Here is a 26,080-nt window from a genome sequence, read left to right as displayed (position 1 = left end):
TTGAGTTGTTCGCATCTTCCGCTTTACATAATATTTAATTAAGAGGAGGTTGAGGAGAGAGAGAGAGAGAGAGAGAGAGAGAGAGAGAGAGAGAGGTGGGGAGAAAGGGAGAGAAAGAACGACGATTAAGGGAGCAATTTATTTCGCCCCACCGGCAGTATTTATCACTCCACGAGGCCCGATATTTTCGGAGGATATCGAAGGAGGAAGCGAGAACGAAGAGGCACACGAGATGCACCCTGACTCATCTTCGCGATTCGAGGACTCGATTTATTGTCCTGCTGAAGAAAATTCCATACTCATGAATATTTACCGCGCGCAAAACAATCTCTTCGTTTTTTTCCCTCCCTCTCTCCCGCCCTCTTCATCCTTCCTTCGCCGTGGAAAAAATAGGACAAGCGCTCTTGTCAATTTTATATAAAGATATATGTATATAAATAAAATAAATAAAAATGAATAGAATAAATAATAATAAATAAAATATCATACTTAAAATAAAAGAAATGAAATTTGCATTTGTTAAGATTTTTTTCTCTGAAATTTTAATTAAAAAGAAAGAAAATATATACATATATATAAATAAAAATGAATAGAATAAATAATAATAAATAAAATATCATACTTAAAATAAAATAAGTGAAATTTGCATTTGTGAAGATTTTTTTCGCTGAAATTTTAATTAAAAAGAAAGAAAATATATATATAAAATATAAATAAAATAAATAAATAGAAATAAACAAAATAAAAAATGATAAATAATAATAAAATATTGCACTTAAAATAAAATAATTAAATACAAATGAAATTTGTATTCGTCAAGATTCTTTTTTCTGAAATTTTAATTGAAAATATAAATATTTTAATTTTTATCTTAATAAAGAATTTAAATAATTTCAAGAATAATTAATTCTGAATTTCTTATAACTTGCAGTATTTCATTCAGAGAAGTTTATGTGCTTTTTGACATTGTCTTTCTTTCGCTGTAAGATTAATCAAAAAAACGACTGCATAATTAATTTCACATAACATTGAAACTTCCATTTATATTTAACGATTATCTCGAGGATAAAATTAATGCTTATAATCACTATTTGCCATCGCACTGCGTATGCAAATACTGTTATAACAAAGAATTAAGGATATAATTTCGCGGAGCAGAAGGAGGAGGAGGAGGAGGAGATCGGATTTCGAGCAGGCCCGAAAAAAAAATGACCTGGGGGTTCCCGGCGATTAACTGTACATTATCGTAATACTTTTTTCTTTTTAGTCATTGTTCGAATTAAGGGTCAGCCCGCGCTCATAAAATTACCGAGGCCTACTTCGGTACTCGCGTACCGGACTTTCACGTCGTTACTTTGTACCCTTATTTGCTTGATTGCTTCGTCGCGATAGGGCGGCGGAAAATAGGGTGAAAAAATCAACTTTAAGCAAAATAAGAATATAATTAACTCCTCCCGAAACATACCATAGAATACAAAGTAATAAACAAGGTAAAGGTAATAAAAACATATTAACAACAAATTAAAATGATAATAATAAAATAAAATAATAAAATATACTAATATTATATAGTAATATAATAAAATAATAAGATAAACTAGCAATAAATTAAAATAATAATAATAAAAAGTTACAATAATAATTGCTCAAGTCAATTTGTAAGTGTAGAAAATAAATTTAAATTATATAATTTCTCTCTATAATTCTGGAATGAAAAAAGACATTTTTAAATATGATAAAACAGTGTTATGTCAATTGATAACGATAATAATGAAGAAATAAACGCGACTAATTAATAAAAATCTATGGTATAAATAGATAAAATCATTATTCCTACGAAATCCCTCTCAAAATATACCGTAAAATAATAATAATAAACAATGCAAAGCAATAAAAAAATATTAGCAACAAATTAAAATAATTGCTCGAGTAATTTGTGGATGTATAAAAAATTGTAATGATGCGATTTCTATAACTCTGAAAAATTAAAGAAAAAGGAATATTAAGTATGCAATAAAACAGTATGATAAACTCATGTCGTATAAACATTTTGATAACGATAATAGTAAAGAAATAAACGCGACTATGTAATTAGTAAAAAATCCGCGATAGATAAAATTGTTTTCCTCGCTTTTCTTGATTTTGCTACGTGTTTTCATATGTTAACTGTTCTAATGTAATTAATATACCGTAATATTAATAAGCACATGATTAACGCTATTCAAACGATGATTTATCTGCGATCAGGTCTACATTAGCTCTTTTTATCGTGTCGACGATAAAATGTTTTGGTGTCGAACCAGAGAAAAAAAAGGAAGCCATGTCGAGATAAGTATGTAGGCGCGCACGCGCACGTGTATATCGAATAAGAATTGAGAATCTCGCGCGGCGATCGAAAGGCGTATCGCGCAATCGAGCGTAACCGGTAATTAACCCTCAAGGACGTTGCAACTATTTTAAAATAAGCAAATCCTGATCCTGATACCGCCGCCGACCGTTCGAATCCCGATCCGATCTATCAAGTCAGACTACAATTTTCGATTCTCAATTCATTGAGAGAATTTCTGTTAAACGTTAATATTAAGAGGTAAAAATTTTTTTATATACAATATATTATATACATTATATTTTTATTTTTTATTTTAAATATTTAATTTTATTAAAATTAAAAATAAAAATATAAATCAATATATTGTATATAAAAGAAAAATACATAAATTAATATATTAATAATAAAATTAAATTAAATGCTTAATTTTATTTTATTTTAAATGCATAAATAAATATGTAGCTCTCGAAGAGTGACCCTTGGCTATCTTGTCGTGCGATAAAATCACACCCAACCGTCCGACTTTAATTGATTTCATCTCCAAGGTCTTTTTTTCGCGTACGAAAACGGTTTGCCACTCGTGAGAAGGTTGCACGTGGGTCCTTGGGATACAGGATATCCGCATCATCGATATCCGATCGATTCGATCGACTACGTTAGGTAGAAAAAAGGCGTTACAAACGATCATCGCGAGGATAAAAAGGAAAGAAGGAAATCGACTCTGCTGTTGTAACGGGTCGGGAGTTCCTTTATTTATTTATTTCGTCGCGCATACGCGTTATATCCTCGTCCTTGGAGGAAGTTACGGACAGGAACGAGGTCCGTGAGTAATGATCAATGTCGCTGATTGAGTAATCGTCTAGCGGTATCGATCGATCCGTGCCTCGCTTCTTGTCACCGTCGCTAAAAATAAATTCACGAATGTACGGGCGAATGTATGGGAGGGAGAAAGAAAAAACAAAGAGAAAATAAATCGCATTCGCCGAACGAATGCGACACTTTCGATCGCTCTCGTCTCGGATTTGACTCGTTTTTATAAACACATTATACAGCTACGTGTGTGTGTTTCATTTACCGGTATTTAAAATGTCAAAATTTTGACATAATCTCTCTTTTCTAATATTTTTAATTTTATTTTAATTGTTATAATATTAATTTAATTATATTTATTTTTAATATTTAATTTAATTACTATATTTAATATTGAATATTTTAATTTAAATATATTTATTTTAATATTTTTTTATATTTTAATAATATGTAAGTTAAAATAAATGTTTTAATCATTTTAAAAATATGTTAAAACAAACTTTTTAATACCTACATATAATTTTTTAATATTTATTTGTTAATTTTACATTTTTTATTTTTATATTTAAAAAAATATTTAGATTTCTTTAAAAAATATGTATATAATATTATTCGAGATATATATATATTTATGTTGGATATTAAATATTTCTATTTAATCGGTTACTGACTGTCATTAATTAATTCTCGAGGATAACGTGAACTGGGTATCATTCTTTTAGGGTAAAAATACGACAGATACATTATTCATGAATGCCGTAAACAGAATTACTCCACGATCAATATTTACCGTATTTAAGTGTTGCAGTCGCGCAGATCGCGATTGCAGATGAAGACATTTGCATTGCACAATCACGATATGTGAAGAAAAAAGAGGCTCGGTCTACATCAAATAAGTTTAATACGACGCGATTGCTAATTGCCGACGTGATTACATTATCAGCGTCCGTTATATAAAGCGCCAGAGAATCTGAATGAGCGCATAGAAAATTTTATTTTTTATTATTTTATAGTCAAGAATATTCGCAAGATAATTAGACTCGAAGATTCTAAGATCGTGACATTATTTATTTAAGAATAACACTCGCTTTAGTATCTAATAAAAAAATACATCAATAATAAATACATAATAAATACATAATAATATATTTTAAAGAAGGAGAATTAACAATAAGAATAAAATAAAAATTAGTTCAGAGAATGTACATAGTAAACAAAAAGTAGACAAAACAAATATTTTAATTAAAATAGAGTAAAATTAATATAAAATAAATATTCTATAAAATTAAAATAAATTTTATAAAATAAAAATAAAAATAAAAATAAAATTAATATTTTAATTAAATATTATCGTGTGAAATTTCTCGCAAAACACCCTGTATATCGTTCGATACACTGATTGCACGTGTCGAAAGAAATGAATATTTTGTTCCTCGCTTCAGTGTTTGAAAGATTTAACGGTTTAGTTTTTTCTCTCTCATTTTTGTTATTTGTCGCCGACAGACAAGTGTACATAAAACACAGCAACCATGTTTCGCGTGTACATTTTTCTCAGACGTCTATTTAATACTCATGGAAAGTATTTCTTGCTCGTATCGAAACAAGTTGCAAGAAATATCAAGCTGTTTAAAACTCGTTCGAGACCAAATTTTCACGTCTGAGAAAACACATAATTGATAAAAATTGAGTTTATCTTACATTATTTTATTTTTTATCATTTATTTTGAACCTCAACGTTATTAAACATCCTTGATGTTTATTTTACATAATTTTGAAATGAAAAATATAAAGATAATGGCATTAAAATTTGCCAATATCACCAAATAAAATTGCCGTATAAATTAAAAAAAAAAAATTATTAAACATTATTACTATAAGAAATAAAACTATTTTATTACTAAGAAATAAAAAAGTGGAATAATAAAATTTGACTGACTAATGTCTATCTTCGTGTCTCGTAAAGCACGAAAAATAATGAAAAAGAATTAAAAGGGATACGAAAATAGAACAGCACGGTATTAATATTCTCTCCTCATTCGTCGTATATCTTATGAGAGAAAGGACACGTTAATAAAAAATAAAAGGATGCTGAGAATTCAAAAGGCAATCATCAAAGAATTAAAATTGCGCTCTTTCGCTTGGCACAATAAAACTGCCGGGGGGAGGGAGAGGGAGAAAGGGGTACCCAAGGCCGCGAGTGCCAACGCCACTCCATATGATACTCGCGCGTACCCGTGACACTTGTTCCGGCGATTTAGGAATTTGCATGATCGGGCACACGCATGCCCACGTTATACACTGTGTGTAAAGTCCACTCGGGACTAGTTAGTCGTCGAGAATAAGCAATCGCTAATAGCGGGACGGCCTTAATACGACTTTAATGCACGTCGAAGGCGTTCACCCCGCGATACTCTCCCCCCCCCCTTCCCCACCCCCCGTCGCTCTCTCTCTGCCCCCTCGACGCGTTTCTCTCCCCCTTTTCTCCAGTCTAGGAAATTATGTCGGTGATTTTTCGGCTCCTGTGCTTGCGAAATCGACAGACACGAAATAGAAAACCGGAATCGCTGGAATTCAGACAGGTGGCAAAATTGAGCGATTCCGGTGATACATTATTTCGGTGCTTTATCTCTCGTAATAAGATGTGTTTATAGAAAATTTGAAAAAAATTTTTCAAATCCAATATGTTGAATATATTAGATTATATTTTATCCGAATTTTCAAATTATAATCGGATATATGTATAAATAATGATATTGAAATTTTGTCAAAAATCTTCTTTGAAAAATATTGAAACTCTGAAATTTCGATATGTTAGATAATTTTATTGAAATTATAATCTATATATCGAAATTTTGCAGTTTCAATGTTTTTCAAAGATTTTAATTCGAAAATTATAATCTTATGTATCAAAGTTCCAGAGTTTCAATATTATTATTATATCCTTCTTAATCTAATTTTATTATTCTTGTTTTATATTTATATTATATTTTTAACAAGCATCAATATTGTTAATTATGACTTTTTCATTCAAAATTTCAAAAGACAAGACGGCAAAGTTTTAAAAAGTATTAAAGTATTAAAATAATATCTACAGAGGGTGTCTACTCAAATCTTGTAAAACATTCTTTAAAAATTCCCAAATCTACCAGATATTTTTGTTCAAAATTCCAGATAAAGAGAGCCTTTTAAAGATTTTTTGCTTTCATTTGCTTTCACATTTTCATTTCTTTCTAAAAATAACCAAATACTGAAACAATACTAAAATCAAATACTAAAGATTAAAAATAATAAAGAATATGAATTGCATATTTAATATTTTTTATTTTAATATTAAAACACTGAATTTAACAGACATAAATATATATTTAGTACATTTTAAATACATATAATTTTTGGTTGCTGTTTGCAATATAAACGCAAAATTATCAAGAAGATAATTTTTTTAAATTCCCTGAATACCAATAAAATGCTACGAAAATTCCCCGATTTTTCCAAGTATAAAAGAAATCCCTGGGATTTTTAGATTTTCTAGGAAATAAACACTTTGTATCTAAAAATTCAAAAAAGAGGATAGAAAAAGTTCGAGATTCTGAGTCACGGCTATCATGTATATTTGTCGCGCTCTTTGTATTCCGAAATGAATACAAAGACCCTACATACAATGGCGACCGTGGGATTTCGTATGCGGACAGAGGGACACGAATTCCTTCGCTACCAAAGACTTAAAGAAATAAAGCGGATGTCGGAGTTGATTTTAAATGCACCCTGCGTAGCCCGCGTGCATCTCTCTGTCTCTCCTCCGTTCCATTGTGATTTGATGCATCTTTTCAAGAAGCGCGTTGCTTACATCTTGAGATTTTCGGGAAATTTTATAAAGTAAAGTAAAATAAAAATAAAATAAAAAAATTTAATTGCCAAATTTATGTAATTGTGCCAAAACGCATGTGTAATTAAATACATAATATAAAAATATATTATAATATAATATATTTTATAATGTAAATTTAAATTTAATGGAAAAAGGAAATTTAATGTAAATGAAATTAATGTAAATTTAATAAAAAAAATGAACATTTTTTTAAAGATGTTAACCTTGAAAAAAAACATTTAAATTCACAAAAATTAAAATACAAACTTCTTTCTCTCTTTTTGTATTTTTTCACATTACTCTATAAATAAAATATATAAAATATTCTTCTTAATTAAATATTATTATAAAACACGTGACTAATTTTGTATTTTAAATTTCTTTCAATCTTCCCGAATATTTTTTCCGTGTAATAATTATGCATTTATATTATTAATATATCACAATTAATTATGTTGATTATTTCCTTGATGTTAATCGAGTCCGATGGGATATTTTAGAAATCATTTTGTGAAGCGAGAGCGTTTCTCGCTCGCGAGAAGTAAACGAGACGAAGAAAGCGAGTCTTTGGCGGCGATTTCCCGAAATTCCGACGCGTTCAATTAAAGCATCGGACATAATAACGCTCCGCTTTCTCTGATTTTGGCGCTGCCAGAGCGGAGCCTCGGTTACTCGCCTCTCGGAAGAGAGATCGTCAATCGGGAGAAACAAACGGGGAAATAACATTCGTATAACCAGAACTAATTACAATGCCGAGTGCGGCCGAATGGCTTCCGTCATCTCGACATTGCGTACGCACTTATATACACGCAACAAACGCACCTCCAAGTCGGGTTAAATAAAAGTTCGCAAAAACATTGAAAAAACTCCTTTGATCTCATCGTGAGTTGCAATCGTTTAGTGAAATAACAAAGTGTTAAGATAAATAAAAAAATATATAAAAAATAAGTTACTAGAATATTAAAATATTAAGTGTATTAATTATATTAAGTATATTAAGTAAGTGTGTTAAAAATATTAATAAAATATTTTTCCAAATTATATATATATATATCTTTGATTTAATTCAATTTTGTGAAAATTATTTTATTAGAATAAATAAAAAGATGCGATGTAAATAAATATATAATGTATTGTTAAAATAATATTATTGGGTCATTTTGTGCATATAAAGTATATTGTATAAAGAGTTTCTTAGGTTTTTCTTATTTACCTAGAAATTATCTAACAAAGAATCGTCGGTATAAAATAATATTATTTCAGTGTAATTGAATGTATTTTCTATCATACTAGTTAGTTTAGCATCAATAAAAATGTATTTTGCATTTTATATTTTGCAATTTAGAGTATAGGGTTTCTGAAGGATATCGTGTTTGACACAAAAAAAAAAAAAGAAAAAAAAAGAAAGAAAAAGAAGAAAAATATCATCGAAGTAAAGTATCTCTAAAAAAAATTCAAATTAATTTGAATTTTAAATTTAAATAAATTCAAATGTGTTTTCATATGCCTTAATAACTGTGACATTTGAAATATATTAATGCTAATTATACGTATGTTCATTAACACGCGGAATGTTGCAAGAAAAAGAGAAAACAACTTCACGTCCGTTGCAGACACTTTACTTCCAGCGTGATTATTTTTTGAGAGAGAACAATTTTGAGATAATTATTGAAAACTGGAATGGAGAAGAGCCCTCTCATCTCAACTGCTCGAATTACTACAAAGGCGTGTACGAAGGTTGGACGATTAGACTGGAACGCGACAATCTCACAAATGCCACAACTGGTCTAGAAAAGCGCTCGCACTTTATATATATATATATACGTGAACCTAATTGCTAATTGCTAATTAGCAAGCACAATTCCCGGCTTTGCAACGAGCGACTTGAATCCCGAAAATTATCACGCTCAGGAGCTAATGTCCTTCACAAATTACACCGAAACGCCATTTATCTCAATTATAATTATGCCGTGATGCAAAATTCATCGTTCCCAGAATTAAAATTCTTAAGAATTTAATTTATTTTCAGATTATTATTCTAATAAATTATTTCGAGGCAATTGTAATTATCTTGATATCTTAATTATTTTAATTTATGTGACATACATTATTACCTATACAATATACATAGAGTTTTAAAATATTTTTTCAAGTTATATATTTTTTTTTTAAATTCAGTTTTGTGGAAATTATTTAAAGAATTATGTCACTATAAAAAATTTTTCAGAAATTATCATTTATTTTTGTAAAATTATTCGAATAAAATACGTAATTTTTATTTTAATAATTTGTATTTTAATTTTGAATTATATATCTTGATATTTTAATTAATTGTTCTATGATATATCTCTCTTTTTTTTCATTCAATTTTGTAAAAATTACTTTAAAAATTATTTCCTTATTTGTATAAAATTTTTTGAATAAAATATGCGATTTATTTTACAAATTTTCAAATTTTAACGACAACATTAACCTTTAATATTGCGAGCCTTCACAAAAAATTGACAGACGAGCCTACTTAAAAACACAAAGTTCCTTCGATTGAAAGATCCGAGGATCGAGTGGTGCTTATCGAGGCGCGTATTTTACAAGCTTTTGTTGGTCGGCAGGTTCGTTTAAAAACAGACGGCTCTGTTTAAAAAGGCACTCCTACTATCCGCACTCGCCTCTAACGGCTCGTAAAGAAGACAATTTACCGAGCATACTCAGACATTGCTCCGCGAAGCGAGGAGCCCACTCGATCCGGCCGTGCGGTTACGATTCTCTCGGCATAGTTTATCTCGAGTCTCTGGTCTGGTCGAGTGTATTTGTATCTTTACTTAAATTACTTAACCGGCATCTCTCTTAGAACGTCCGCCATCAGAGATACTCGACACGCACGCACGCACGCACTCACCTCTCGCGTGCGAGAAACTCGGCTGTCAAAGATGAAAATTGAAAAAATTAGCGAAGACACCTTCCGGAAAATTTTCATAATGACTTACTGACAGCACGTGCTGCGATTTAAACGGTAATTTATGAAGTTACAAACGACACAAAAAAAGAAGAATAAAATCCCAGTTTCTAAAAAAAAAAAATGACTTTCCTTTTACTTGCATTATTTCCGTTTTCTAATTCTTTGTTTTGTATTCCTTGTTTTGATTTATTCGATATATCTTATATTTCTTATTTTTATATTTAAAAAATATTTATTAAATGTTAAATATTATATTTAATTTAATATTATATTAAATTTTTTTATTTTAATATTATATTATTTTAATATTATATTAAATTAAATAATATATTAAAATTTTTTATTATATTTAAATTTCACTAATCAATGTTATATTTAATATTAAATGTATTAAAAGTTTTAAGAAATTTTTAAATATTAAATATCACATTGAACATTTATATTAAAATTATATATATATATATATATATATATATATATATATATATATAAAAGTAATTCTTCTCTCGCTCTCCTTCGCAAGATTAAAACGCGTTGACGACCTGCATCGGTTACGTAAAGCAATCTCCCGGAACCCCGGAATAAGGAGTAGCCCTGACGCACGTATCACATCAACCTCGTTGAGGCTGAACGAGCGAAGCGAAACGAAAAGGGAGAGAGAGAGGGGGGGGGGAAGAGAGGCTCGAAAAACCTGCTCGCTCGCCGTTTCCCATACGAATATGGAAATCGCCCGGTAACGGATGAAACGCATTCTAAACGCGACAAGGATGCATCGTCGGCCGCGCACGTGCTCCGATGCACGCGTGCAGGCCCCCGCAACAAGACGTCCCCCTTTTATCACGTGCGACGCAGTGCATATAACGACACACGTTCTCTCTTCGCGTGAGACAAAATAAAATATTAAAAAACTAAAGAGATATGTACTACAGTAAAATAAACAGCCTTTTTTGGTCGAACTAATTAATTTAAATTGATGTAGAATTGAAACAAATAGAAATTAATTAATTAGAAGTAACTAATCCAGTTTCTTAGAAACTAATTACACAGACGAATAAAGAGATCAAAATTAAAAAAAAACTAAGATTTATTTTATTTTATTTTAAATGTAATATTATATATTTTATCAAGAAAAAAATAACTTTTATGCAAGAAATAAAATATTAAACTAAGGAAATGTATGTATGTACGATAAGAGATTGTGTGAAATATCTTATATTTACTCGACTAAAGAAGTTTAAATTTATGTAGAATTGAAACAAACAAAACTTAATTAATCAGAATTAAATAACTAATTTCTTTTCTTAGAAACTAATTTTATACAAATAGACCAAGATTTATTTTTACTTAAAAATCATAAAATATAACATGCTATAATATATATAATATATTAATATTTTGCATCTCATTTGGAATTTATGTTTCTAGTATGCACTTGCATATTGCAATTTTCTGCATTTATGTAGACACCTCAGGTTTGCCAGCATCCACTTTGAGATTGTATCTGTGTGTCTATTAAAATTTCCAGATGACCTATTCTGTTATTCTAAACAGTGTACCTTTCTGATAACGATCCATCGTGTTCTATTCGTGCACGAACGGTGCACCGTGAAAAAGTGCAACGTGACGGATATGCAGCTACGGTAGAAAAAGAGAAAGAAGAATATAATACACGTTGTCCTAAATAGCTTAAAATTCCAAAAGCCGTACTGCAACTGCGGGCCATCTCTCTAACTGCACTCTAAAAGAGAGAGAGGTCTTCCAGCAACGTGACAAGATGAATATAAAGCGCGAGAAAATTTGCAGCATCTCATCCTCTCTCGAAATCGAGGGGCATTCGCGGCGCGGATCGTTTTCTAACGGGATTTAATGCAAACCGCGAAATGCGCGTGCAACGCGCGATGCAATGCAATGCAAATGCGTTTTCCAGTTTTGATGAATTTCGCGATAGCGTTTATACGAAGCAAAGTAGAGAAGAGAGACGAATTCGCAGCCGCGCCTTTAAAACGAAATGGTCTTGTGTTAAAAAAAAAAACGCAGTACAGCTTTGTTTGTAAATCGACACAATTGCACTTATCGTTCCGCCAGCTATTGTCCACGGTAACCGACGTCGTTCATACTTATAACAAGAAAAATTCCCTCCTTATTCGTGCATCTAAATGAATTTCAGGCAAAACAAAACGAGAGCAAATCTATTTTTTTAAATAAAACTTTGAATATTTAAAATATTTAGAAATATGTATATTTAGTATAGATTTGTAATAATGTAATAAAATTGTCTCTCTTTTTCTGTAAAATTCTATTTAAAACATATAGATTTAATTAGATAATAATTATCTCTCTTTTCTTTTTCTGTAATTATATATATAATATATATTATTTTCAAAATGTTTAATATATTTAAAAATTTTATTTAATATAGATTTAATAACGAAACTATCTCTTTCTTTTTCTATAAATATATAATATGTATATATATTATATATAATTATATATTAAATATATATAATTATATATATGTATTATTTTCTCTCAGAATGTTTAATATATTTCAAAATTTTATTTAATATAAATTTAATAGTGCAATAACTATTCCTCCTTTTTTCTCCGTAATATACATATTAACGTCAAAATATTTAATATATTTAATGTATTTACAATTTTTTTACTTAGTATAGCTTTAATATTGTAATAATTCTCCCTCTCTCTCTTTCTCTCTCTCTCTCTCTCTCTCTCTCTCTCTCTCTCTCTCTATATATATATATATATATATATATATATATGTATAAAATCATCAGATGTTTAAATTTTTAAAATATTGTATTTTTAAATATTCAATATTCTTGAGATTTTAATTTTGTTCAAAGAAAATATTATAGATTTTTATTTTTCTTTTTCTTTTTCCATTAAATTGTTGTGGTCAAGAAATGCGGAAGAAATTGCAAATCAAAGACTGATTAAAGACAAGCTAAAGAGAAGATCTCTTTCTCGTTACGGCTCGTATCCCGCTCGCCTATCGTGTATCCCAGAGGCGATCTCCATTTACCTATTCTCCCCCTTTCTCTCGATTCAACAATACTGCCGATTTCGCAAGTGTAGCGTGGCGCGCGATCGCGAAAAGTGTTTCAGCGCGTTTTACGCGTGCGTGCAGCGGGAATTGGGCCGAGCATCCGCTTCTGCTTCTCTTTTCGCGCGGAATTAATTCAAAAGAGAGAGAGAGAGAGAGAGAGAGATACGAGGCGACGGAGCAAACGTCTTCTCTCTCTCTCTCTCTTTCTCTCTCATAAACGCACACATCGCGCGCGCTCATTTATATTATTATCTTTTTTTTTTTTTTTTTCGCAGCACATACCGTGTCCGATATTATTTATTCGCCGGCTCGCACGCTGTCTGCCTGTCTGTCTGTGCCCGGTCACATCCCCCTGGGCGCTGCGCGATTTATGCCCCCCGAATTTTATTCCCATCCTTTCTCCGGCGAACCTTTTTCCGGTGAAATTTTTCCGGTTTTTTGCGCAACGCAAAGAAATCGTTCTTCTTTTTCTTCCCCTCGATTATTTCGATATTGTTTCGTTCAACGTGAACGGTCTTCTCTCTTCGAGTTTCGTTTGCCATTTAATGTGCAGTCATTACTAATTAATAACCCAGTTCAACAGAACATAACTTTTTTTCTTTCGAATCGTGAAAGAAAGTATAATCGTTTCTCTATTTCAAATTCCAGGTTTTTAGATCGCTAAATATGATACATTTAATGTAAAAAATTGATATGTAAATTCAAAATACGTAAACATTTCTATACAAATATATGAAAAAAAATGCGGCCATTTTTAATTTTAACATCCGTCATATCTTGCTATCAATTTGATCATCACGTATTCATATTCAGCGATTTAAAAAAATTCTCAAGTTTGAACAAACATATTTAAAATATACTTAAAACATGTTTAAGAACAATTTACTAGATTTTTAAAGGTTCTAATTAGCAATTTTTCTGCAATTGACATTATACTTAAACGCGAACCTCTTATTATCATATAACTGACACGACAAGTTTCTTATCAGAATTGAAAGTTTTAACAACATACTTAACTTCAATTGCAAAAAAACTTCTTCAACATGTCACATATCTATAACATGATAATAAAATACATTACAAAATAGCAACTTCTACAACTTTTTCACATTTTTAATATTTATATATTTTTACTTTTATATACTTATATGTAATTTAAATATTATTTATTTAGTTATTTAATATATATTTTTAATATTTATATATCTTAATTTTTTCGATTGTTTAAAAATTAAATTAAATTATCATATTGAGCATTTTTGTGCGTAAAGTGATTGTGACTTTGTATTGAACTAATTTAAAGAAGCTAATTATTAATTATTTACTTCAACACTAATTTGGTCGAATTAATTTTTGATATAATTTTATTTTTAAAGATCAAAGAGAATGAGTTATATTAAATATCAAAAATGACATTTATTCATTAAAAAAAATCATGTAAAACATTGATAAATTAAAATTACAACTAAACAAATTCTTTGGTTTCCTGGAAACTTTTTTTTATAACATTTATGTTATATTATAATTCAGATCAGTCTCGTCAAACTTTTTATTGGATTACCTTACAAGAATACAATAATACTACAGAAAACTGATTGTAGAGGAATATATATTATTTATTTAATTTTATTTTTAAAAAGTTGAAAAAATTGAGATATATAAATATTAATAATTTATAAAAATATATAAAATAATATATAAGTATATAAAAATTGAGACGTATAAATCTTAAAAATTTTGCAGAAAAGCTATGACCCACATTTTCGTTAAAAAAAAATATATATTTATAACTGACTCGAGTAAACAAACACTCGTTGAGTTTTTAAGAAAACTCTATGCATTTATATTATATATCATTATAATTCAGAAGAGTCTCGTCGAGAGTTTCAGATCACTTACGCACAAGAATATTTAATACGATAATATTTCAGCGAACTGATTGTGGGAGAATATATAAAAATATTTTATTTTATTTTTATAAAACCGAAAAAAATTGAGATATATAAATATTAACAATTTTTAAAAATATATAAAATTATATATAAGTATATAAAAATTGAGATATAATAAATCTTAAAAATGTTGCAGAAAAGCTATGACCCACATTTTCGTTAAAAAAAAATATTTAAAACTGACTTGAGTAAACAAACACTCGTTGAGTTTTTAAGAAAACTCTATGCAATTTATATTATATATCATTATAATTCAGAAGGTTTCGGATCACTTTACGCACAAGAATACTTAATACGATAATATTTCAGCGAACTGATTGTGGGAGAATATATAATATTTATTTTATTTTATTTTTAAAAAACCGAAAAAATTGAAATATATAAATATTAATAATTTATAAAAATATATAAGTATATAAAAATTGAGATGTATCAATCTTAAAAATGTTGCAGAAAAGCTATGACCCACATTTTCGTTCAAAAAAAAATATTTAAAACTGACTTGAGTAAACAAACACTGGTCGGGTTTTTTAAACTCTTTGCATTTATATTATTTTATATGTCATTATAATTCAGAGGAGTCTCGTCGAGGGTTTCGGATCACTTACGCACAAGAATACTTAATACGATAATATTCCAGCGAACTGGTTGTGGGAGAATATATTAACTTCTCGATATACCTGGCACGTATAACACTGTGGGACAGAGTGTTTACGCTCGCGCGCGCGCGCGCAATCCGTTATTAGCCGCTCGCCCAAGTAGTTTCGCTTGTCGCAGCGAGATAATTTCCCGTCGTCGTATCCGCGAGATAACGTGTATCCGTCACAACTGCGGCCGATCATTAGGGCAGACACATCTATGCCGGGTAATTGGACGCCGGTTTTACGGTTAGGAGTGCCGGATCGTTGAATTTTCAAGCGAGAACCCGTCGATTAAGAGCGACCACGCATTCAACGAAAAAAAAGAGATACGAATTGACGTTATTATTTTCCCCTTAACGGCCAATAATATATGTATATAAAACGTTGTATTTCGCGACGTTGATTATCGCCATAATATAACGTCACGTGCGAGTACACGCGTCGAGAACACGTTCGATTATATACACGGGACGTTAGAAAAAGAGAAAGAGAGAGAGAGAGAGAGAGAGAGAGAGAGAGAGAGAGAGATATTAATAAATTATTTATAAATCATCTGTGTAATATTAAATATATAATAAGTATATTAAATCAAGAGAATAATATTAAATTAATAATTGCGAATTTATATTAATAACAATTAAGAATTTTTTAAATCGTTGAATACCTATATAAATCTGTGATGTTAAAATTGACAGATTCGAAAGCGAAAACGACATAACAAATGTAATTAATGTAAAATTATAAATCCATTTTTTGTCAAAATTTATATATAATTTATAGACACTTGCAAGAATGTTTACGTATATATTTTAAATTTATCAAGTTTGACAGAAAAATACATAAGAAAGAAGATAATTAATTTTTATAACATTTTTATGCTGAATTTACAAAAGATTCTGCCTTTATTTTCTACCTAACCTCATAATTTTGAGAATTTTGACGTCACAGTAGTTGCTGTTTTATTATATATTTTATCATATATATATATATATATATATATATATAGATATGTGACATGTTGGAAAAGTTTTGTTTCAATCAAAGTTAAATATCTTGTTGATTTCAGCTTTTATAAGAAATTTGTATTAATATCAATTTTTAATATTAACTGTATTAATTTGTAACATTTATACATCTTATATCTTAATATTTATACATTTATACTATCATATCTTAATTTTTTAATTTTTTTTTAATAAAATTAAACCAAAAAGTAATTCGACCTAACTGAAATAATTAATTAATTTCTTTTAATTGCTTCTTACAATTTTAAGAAATTTTACAGAAGTTTTAATAAATTATAGATAGATGACACGTTGAAATTTTGTTGCAATCGAAGTTAAGTATGTTACTAATTAGAATATTAAAAATTTATTAAATTGTTTTCAACGTTTATTCAAACTTAAGAATTTTTTTAAATCGCTAAATATAAATCTGTGATTTCAAAACTGACAATTTTAAAGAATCAATACGTTAATCGGCAAATGTTAAAATTATAAATGATCAACTTTTTTTCAAAATTCATATCTACTTGCAAGAATGCCTAGTATACATTTTGAATTTATCAAATTTTTACATCAGATTCGTATAATAAATTTTAGCAAGTTTAACAAAAATAATTTTTTTCTAATATACGAAAGGGAATAATCATAATCTCTAGTGTTATTTTTATTTAAATTCGAAATTTTTAATTCTTTGAGATTATGAGAAATGATTATGCTCTTTCTTATATTCGAAAAAAATTATTTTTTCTAAACTGGTTATTATTAATTAATAATAACTTACACTAATAAGATTTAACATATTAAATGGAGTTATACATAAATTATTCGATTAAAGTTTAAAAAACTCGAATTTATCCGATTCAGTCTCAAATCGTTTACTACGAAAAATTGGAGAAAGCAACCTGACAAAATTCGAAATTGCATGTAATAAAAAGAAACAAAAAATGCCGCATTAAACATTTTTGAGATGCCGAGGAATTAAGTTTATCGATTTCAAGCCAGAAATATTAAAACTCTTACGCGTGATTTTCGTCTTTTTGTAAGATTCGGCGAATTGAATTTCTGTGGTCGGTACACTTGATTTTTAGTACCATCTCTCTTTCTCTCTCTCTCTTTTTCTCTCTCTTTCCTCAGCTCTCTCTCTCTCTCTCGCATCTAATTGTTTGCGGTAAGTGGGTTAAGCGGTCTTGCCCCCTTAATTGCCTGGCCAGTTCCGTAATTTTTTCTCTTTTTTTAATTGAATCAACTCCTTTAATTACGCGCGAGGAGCGATGACAGAGAAAGCTGTCGTGGATTTAAAAGGCTATCTTCTCGAAATGGCTAGGCAGTAAAACTAGCCATAAAACACTCCCGAAATATTTTCAGTACGCGTGACTTTGTCTACGAGTTTGCCGCTGTTTTTTGAACATGATCTAACGTCACCTTGTGTGATCATCGAAGACTCTAGATTTAATATTCCTGAGAGAAATTTGAGTTTAACTTAAAATAAATCACGCAAAAAGCAAAATTTTTACTTATAATGAAAATTCTAATATTCTTTTTATGTTATCTTATAATGCGTGATATTTCGTTATTATTGAAAATATTATTAAAAGTATTGAAAATATTTTGTATAAAAACGATCATAAAACTAAAACTCTCGCAGGTCTACTAAAATCTTGTAAAAAAAATTCTCTGTAAATTCCCCTGATCTTCTAGAAATTTTTATTCAAAATTTCCGATAAAGAGACTATTTTAAAGATTTTCTATGCAATTTTTTAAGTCTTTTTATCATATGCGTTTTCTAAAGCAAAATTATTAAAGAAAGAATTTTATAAATTCTCAATAAAGTTCCATGAAATTTCCCTGATTTTTCCACATATAAAAAAATTCCTAAAAATTGTTTTACAAAATTCTACGAAAATTTTTCGATTTTTCCAGGGACAAAAGAAATCTCTTAAACTTTTTACAAAAATTTTCGATAAAATTCCCTTCCTTTTCCGAAACAAAAGATATCTCTGAGAATATTTTTAAAAATTTCCAATAAAATTCCATAAAAATTCCCTAATTTTTTCAAATACAAAAAATCCTTAAAATTAAGAAAAAAATTCTTATATAATTTCATGAGAATTTTTTGATTTTTCAAGATACAAAAGAAATCTCTAAGAAACTTTTCAAACATTCTCTGAGTCCCAATAAAATTCCCCAAGTTTCCTAATTTTTCCAAGTATCTTAAAAATCTGAAAAAAATTTTTAATAAAATCGCTAAGAATTTTTTTTCATTTCCACACAGTAAAATTCTATGAAAATTCCCTAATTTTCCAGATACCAAAAATCCTTGAAAATTTGTTAAAAATTTCTAATATAATGATATTCTAATATTCCATGAGAATTTTTTGAAGAACAAAAGAAATCGCTGAGAACTTTTTTAAAAATTTCCAAGAAAATTCTATGGGAATTCCCTAATTTTTCTAGATACGAAAAAAATTCCGGAGAATTTTTCAGGTTTTCTAGAGACACTCTGAAAATCCGAGAGCATATTTTAACATACCGTGACCCGATAACTTCCTTTTTCCTCTGCGCGAACGCAACGTCTGGTTACGCAACGCGCTCCAATTTCTTCGCAATCTATTCGCTTCGCGGCCGGCGAGTAAATGCTCTATTAATACCTGGCTCGTCGTGTCTTCCCTACTGAACCTGTTTGTTTCTCTCGGCGAACACACCGTTACATCATAATTCTCGGACAGCATCATCGGCTTTCTTAGCCACTCTCGCGGCCGGCGAGCTCGCTCGCTTGCTCGAGGACTTTATTGCTTCATTTGTCCAATATCATTTCGCGATCGCGGTATCCCTCCGATTCCCTCGCGTTTCCACTTCTTCGCCATCCCCTGCTTCGGCCCCGGCCTCGTACTCCACGGGGGTTTTGCAACCAGTTCGATATAACTCGCTCGCGTTTCGCTTCGACGACATAAACGCCGGGCTCGCGGCCGAGTTTCGCAAGCAGGATAATGCGCCCTTTTTTATGTTTTCCGCCTCATTCAGGCTTATATTCTCTTTTTTTTTTTTTTTTTTTTTTTTTTTTAATAAGATTCTGGATTTGGAAATCAAAAATACATTCTTTCATGTCATTGCGTTACGTAAGTTAACGATCATAAAAGAAATTTCGTCTGAAAGTGTTAATTATGACATAAGAGAAATTTCGTGACGTTATTATCAAAACCAACGTTTTCTTTTTTTTCTAAGAATTTTAAATTTGAAGAGAGAGAGAAGGATATAAAATTGGATGTGAAATTTGCGGGATAAATCACGCGGCGAGAAAGAGGAAGACACGTGACGTTGTGGGAAATTATATTGAAGCCAAATGAAGCGATAAAATTTGACCGCGGACATGTTATTACGGCATATAAAGGCGCTCGTAAAATTTTACCAATTCCTGCTTACGTGGCGAGGAAAGGAGGCTGAAGGAGGATGAGACCTCGAAGGGCGATTGAGACGAGGGGACGAACGTCCGGCGCGTTTTTTTCTCCGCTCCGTTCATGCGAAGAGAGATTGACTCTTGCCTTCTTCCTTTTCTTTTCCACGGCTCGAAATTCGATCGATTGAACCCGTCTCTCGATTGTTCCCAGCACGAGAAGAGATCCTTGGCCTCTTTTACCGGGAAATATCCGGGAGGTGGTAACGTTACACGCAAATAATCTCATGCGAACTTATTCTAAAAATCAGCATCTTTTCTGGAGATTTGCAAAACTTTGACAGGAGAGTACATTTTTTATTAAAAAAAAAAAAAAAAAAAAAAAAAAATTTCGAATACCTAAAGAATTTTAAACACTAATACTTTAATTTTTTTTTTTTTTTTTTTTTTTAATAAATAAATTTTATTACACACACACAAATCGAATATTTAAAATTATTGTACCAATTTTAATATCCAATTCTGGTAATCGATTCTTCACTTTGTTGATTTAAATCTTTTAAATAAATTTCGCGTTCGGCGAAGCGATCGAGAATTGCCGACTGTCTGATGAAGGTAAAAGAGGCGAGTAAAAAATTAGGGGCGAAAATAATCGGCCGGAGATCGAGGAAGGAAAGCGGCTGGCTGGGTGTTGTCGGCCGATCTTGAATGAATTCGCAGAATCGGCGAAATCGTCGTGATCGGGCCCGGGCCTCATTAAGGCCCGCGTTCGATCGATCTTCCCGCGCGTGGATCACCTCGGCCTCCCTCCCTCCTCTCCTCTCCCCTGCCCCATTTTTTTCCTCGGAATCGTTGCGAGATCGTCGAACTTCACGATCGCGGACTTCCTTTGGGCGACGAGTTGCTCAAACGCTCAGATGCTTCGCCGATCGCGTTCCCGGCTTCCCCGCGAGAGATCGAAACTAGATCGCGTTGCACAAGCGATCGCGCAGTTGAGGAGAAAGGGGAAGGGGGGCGGAGGGGAGGGGAAAAAATCGCATTCTGGGCCCCTCTTAAGATATGTACGGTTCTCTAATTTTTAGCGATAATCTCTCTGAAAAGGTCTCCCTGATTTTCCCTATAACTTTAATTCACGAAATTTTTTAATTTTTAATTAGAATTTAAAAAAATTTCAATTCTTCATACACGCGATTATCAAGGATTATTAAAAATTATTATTACTAAAATTTATCAGAAAAAATATTTTGTTTTAAAATTTATTAAAATGTTGAGAATTATAAATTTATTAAAGTTTTAAAATTTATTAAAATATATATTAAATATATTATTAAACATATATAAAATATATATTAAATATATTTGGTTTACTTTTTAAATTATTATACAGAATCCCATCTGATTTCTATATTTTCAAGAAATTTCCTTGAAATCTTCCTTCCTGAAACTTGCGATAAATTCGCAGCAATTTAATTAGCCGCAATTTTATCTTTTGAGAAACATCTCGGCATCTTTTGCCCCGTCATTTCGTACAGCGCTACTTTCCTCCGTGTCGCGCTTGCCATTAACCGATAAACGCGCGCACAATGGCGTCGCGCAGGGGGCGACCTAGATTTTCCCGAGTTTTCTCGTGCGACGCGCTTCGCCTCGGTTACATCGGTTACATTTTACCGCGCGGGATCGTTTGGCGCGCAGGCTCTCGAAGAGAGCAGGAGGCTCTCTCTCTCTCTCTCTCTCTCTCTCTCTCTCTCTCTCTCGCATACTCTAAGGCGTGGGAACGCACCGTGCTCGTGTATAAATTCGCTCTAGCTCGTAGGATAGATGCGGGACGAGAGACAGGAGAGACAGAAAAAGAGTGACAGAGAAAGAGAGAGAGAGAGAGAGAGAAAGAGAGAGAGAGAGAGAGAGAGAGCAAAGACTAGGCGCGCGTGTACGACGCCGAGTGGTATGAGCAACGCTCGTGTTCGCTTGCGCAACTTCTTTTCCGCGCTCGCTTATATATCCCGCAATACCGCAGCAACGCACTGTACCAAATTAATACAGTGTAGACGTTGCGGAGCGAGCCTCACGCTCGCGCTAAATGCCAACAACGCGAACCGCGCAACAATTGATCGCGGCAACCGCCGCTCCCGGATGTCCGAGAGCGCCTGAATGTCGTTCTTTTATTTAAGGCGCCATTTCATGTTGACGTTCATTTTTAGCGTCACGTGATCAGAAGTGACGAGTAGGGAGTTGGCATTAAAAAAAAAAAAATACATCTTCTTATATATGTAATTTAAGTATATATTATTATAAATTTATTTATAAGAAAATTGTAAGTTTTAATCAATAGAAAGGTATTAAAAAATTAGATTAAAATTTAATAAAATTTAAATTGTGAGAAAACGATTTTGATTGGTTGGAGTGCGTGACGTCAGAGTGCAATAGATTCAAATGTTTGTTTTCTGTATTCTGTATTGCGATATTCAGTCATTCTTGTTTCATTGTTCGCAAAATAAAAAGCTTAAAAAATAATCGAAAACACACTTTCTCAATTACTCATATAATTACTGAAAAGTAAACTGTGTTGCAATGTAATTAATTAGTTCTGTTTTAATACTAAAACTTCTAAATTAATTGCTCTCAAAATATCACTTAATTTTACATTCGCCGAATAAGTTTTCGATTATTTTCTAAACCTCCAAATTAAGATAAAAAATAATATAATTCATTGATACGTGCAACGGTCTACAGTAATAAATTGTAGATCATATATAACACCGATTTATAAAATATAAATGTATCCAAAATATTTAAAATAATGTAAAGCGATTAGTAAAAGAAATAATTAACGCGTTTAAATTTGTATTTGTTTCTTTAAACAAATATATACAAATATTGAAAGAAATTAAAAGATTTCCGGAAAAATTTATATATAAGTTTATATAAAACATATGATAAATAAAAATCCAATTCTTAAAAGTTTCTATAAATAATATAAAGAGTTATAAATTTTAAATAAAATGTCTAAATGTATATATAATTACTAATTATAAATATATATTTTATTAAATATTTAAAGTATTGAAAAACAAGTCGTAGAATACTTTAAATACATTTATATAAAATAAATCATTATATAAATAAGCAAACAAATATTTCTATGAATTACATATAATTAATGACCAAAATTATAAATTACTTGCCATGGTTGTTTCGCTGTCACCTGATGACTCTGTTTTTTCTTTTTCCATTGTCTGTTCTTTATCGCTCCTTCACTTCTTTGGCACTCACGAGACGAATTTATGATTAGGACGTTAATTGGACGCACTTTATTTTATGTTCCGATAGAAAAAGGCAATTCACAATGCTTATTAAAATACGAGATCAATGACGACTATACTTGTTAATTAAACGCGTCCGTCGAGTCAATCCATTTCCTGGATGTCTTATTAATGACAAAGGATATGACATCAGCAAAACTGTACTCTAAAAGTTCGCGTTGAATTAATGACTAATTGAGACGCGATAATCGCGAAAATTAATTGATTGTGCGGTTTGAATAGCCAATAAGCCGTGAGAAATGATCGCGTTCGGTCAGCTTTCATTACTTGTCGCGATTATATTTCGAGAAATTATGTGATAAGACACAGAATATATTCCGTCACACACGTGTCTCGCCTCGCCGTGTGAATGACAACAAATCCACCGCGCATGGTAATATGTTCGTCTTTGACGCGTACTATAATATGTACAATCGAGACATGTATAACGAAAAGATACTTAAATAATTAATGATTGTCAGCCAGCGGGAGTAATTAATTTTCACAATTATCCCAGTTACGTCTCAATTAACTCGCCTGATATCGGAGCAAAATTACAGATGTCATTTTCAAATTTTTCAGTCATTAAAATGAATTGACAGGTCATCGCTGAGCTTTCCGCAATTCACAGCTGATCGCGAATTCGATCTTCTTTCGCGATTTCGTTGCAAATATCGAGAAATTTTGGAATTTACTGCAAATAACGTGATTTTTTATTAAACTATGTGCCGTCCAAAATTCTATCTTTTCAATCTCTATTTCCTTCGCACTTTTTATTCTCGCTTCTATCGCTCACGTATCGATTTGCTGCCAAACATTAATAAATACGCTATTAATATATATATATATATATATATATATATATATATATATATATATATATATTTCCGTATTTAATATTTATCAATAGTACCATAAATGGTGTTTGTATATAGATGATCTGCTAAAAGACGTGTCTAGTGACTCATTTGATCGAAATAAATCAGTCGAGTATGTTTATAAATATTGCATTTTTAATTACCCAGGATATCTGTTTCTAATTTTAACTTGTATATTTATTTTAATTTATTCATTTCCATCAATATTTATTTCAATTTTAACTTGTATTCATTTGTATTATAATGAGAGATAGTAAAGTTGCCGTAAAATGCGTGCGTATACTATTCATTAGCGACATTAGATAGCATTGTGTAAATTGGCTCCGCGATTTTTTTGCGTCGAGCACGGATGGTAGTAGCTTTATGCAACCGTCGCAATATGAATTGACATGTCGTGTCAATTGATCAGAAAGTGCTATGTAAAGTTCGCCACGCGAGCGTCGTATTCTGATGATTAGCGCGATCGTAATTAATTGTGTTTTCGCAAGTGCGCGCTATTAAAAAAGTGGCAAAGGACAAACAAAAGCAAAAGGAGATCCGAAGAAGCATCATGGGCAGAGCAATCATGGAACGAACAATTTATGATCACAATAATAATTATTATTGGTTATTTGCACAATTAATCACTCGTCTATATACGCGGTTGTAACTAATTTTATAGCCTTGTGTGTAATATGATTCATGTAAGATATTACTTTAGACCTTACTTTGAATCATTTAAAATATTTATTAAAACCTAGATATATATATATATATATATATATATATATATATATATATATATATATATATAATTAACGATTTTATATATAATATTTATAATTTTTATAATTTTTAACTTATTTAAACTGTAACTTTATTCTTGATATATATAAGTGTTGGATAGTTTTCCATAATTTTGAAACTTATTTCGCGAACAATAAATGTAGAACTAAAATATTTCGTTAGCAATTAATTCAGACAACAGTTTTGATGTTTGATGTTGTTGCATAAAAATTTAATATTTAAAAATTCTTAAAATTTTTGAAACTTGAAATCTATTTGCAATCTATATATCTTAGCAATTAATTCTGCAATATTCTAAATTTGTTTCTCGTTTATAATTCGTTATAAATATTTTTTAGAAGTAAGAGAGTATATATATCTATAGATCAGAGCCTAATTAGTCAAATCAATCTATTTTTAATATAAATTTTTTTTGCTAATTGATAAGAGTCCCATACAGCACAGATCATTGCAATTACATTGCAGGAACGTTGCAATATTGTAAATTACAAAAACATTGCAGAGATATAAATCCACAAAATATCGACAGTTGTTGCAACATAACATAAATATTTCGGAAAAATTTTAAAATCAAAATTTTATAATTATATTTTTTTAAAACGTACAGGAAATATATAAAACATGAAAAAGTTGCACTTAAAATAAATGTTTGCAATAATATTTATCTAAGAAATATTATATTATGAATTTACATATATATTTATATATATAATTTTATGTAAATTTGTAATATAATATTTTTTAGATAAAAAAAATTATTACAAACATTTAACTTCAACTTTTTTGTATTTTATGTGTCCATATGCTTCTGATCTATCAAAAACAAAAATTCTTATACGCAACATTAGTCGACGATTGCAGTAACAATGCATTATTGCAAATTCATAACATTGCAATATTGCTATAATATTTCGTTGCAATCTTCCTAAAGGCGGACATTTGAACGTTGCTGCAATCCCACAGCAATGATGCAGCAACATTTCGCAGTAAATTTGCAATATTGCAATATTGCGATGAAAGATTGTTGCAATGTGTATACAATCTTTCGGTACTGTATGGGATAATTCAAAATTAGAGCAACAACTTAACACTTAATTAT

At 30.3% G+C, this 26,080-nt stretch overlaps 1 protein-coding gene across 1 annotated transcript in view; it reads left to right on the top strand.

Annotated features, from left to right (window-relative positions):
* LOC140673885 (uncharacterized) overlaps positions 1-26,080 on the top strand; it is a 59,567-nt gene that overhangs the window by 26,251 nt on the left and 7,236 nt on the right. The window lies entirely within an intron of this gene.

Source organism: Anoplolepis gracilipes, chromosome 15 (assembly GCF_047496725.1).
Source record: "Anoplolepis gracilipes chromosome 15, ASM4749672v1, whole genome shotgun sequence".
In the NCBI taxonomy this organism is placed as follows: Eukaryota; Metazoa; Arthropoda; class Insecta; order Hymenoptera; family Formicidae; genus Anoplolepis; species Anoplolepis gracilipes.
Note: the sequence above shows the minus strand (reverse complement) of the source record. Positions and strands in the feature narration are given on the sequence as shown.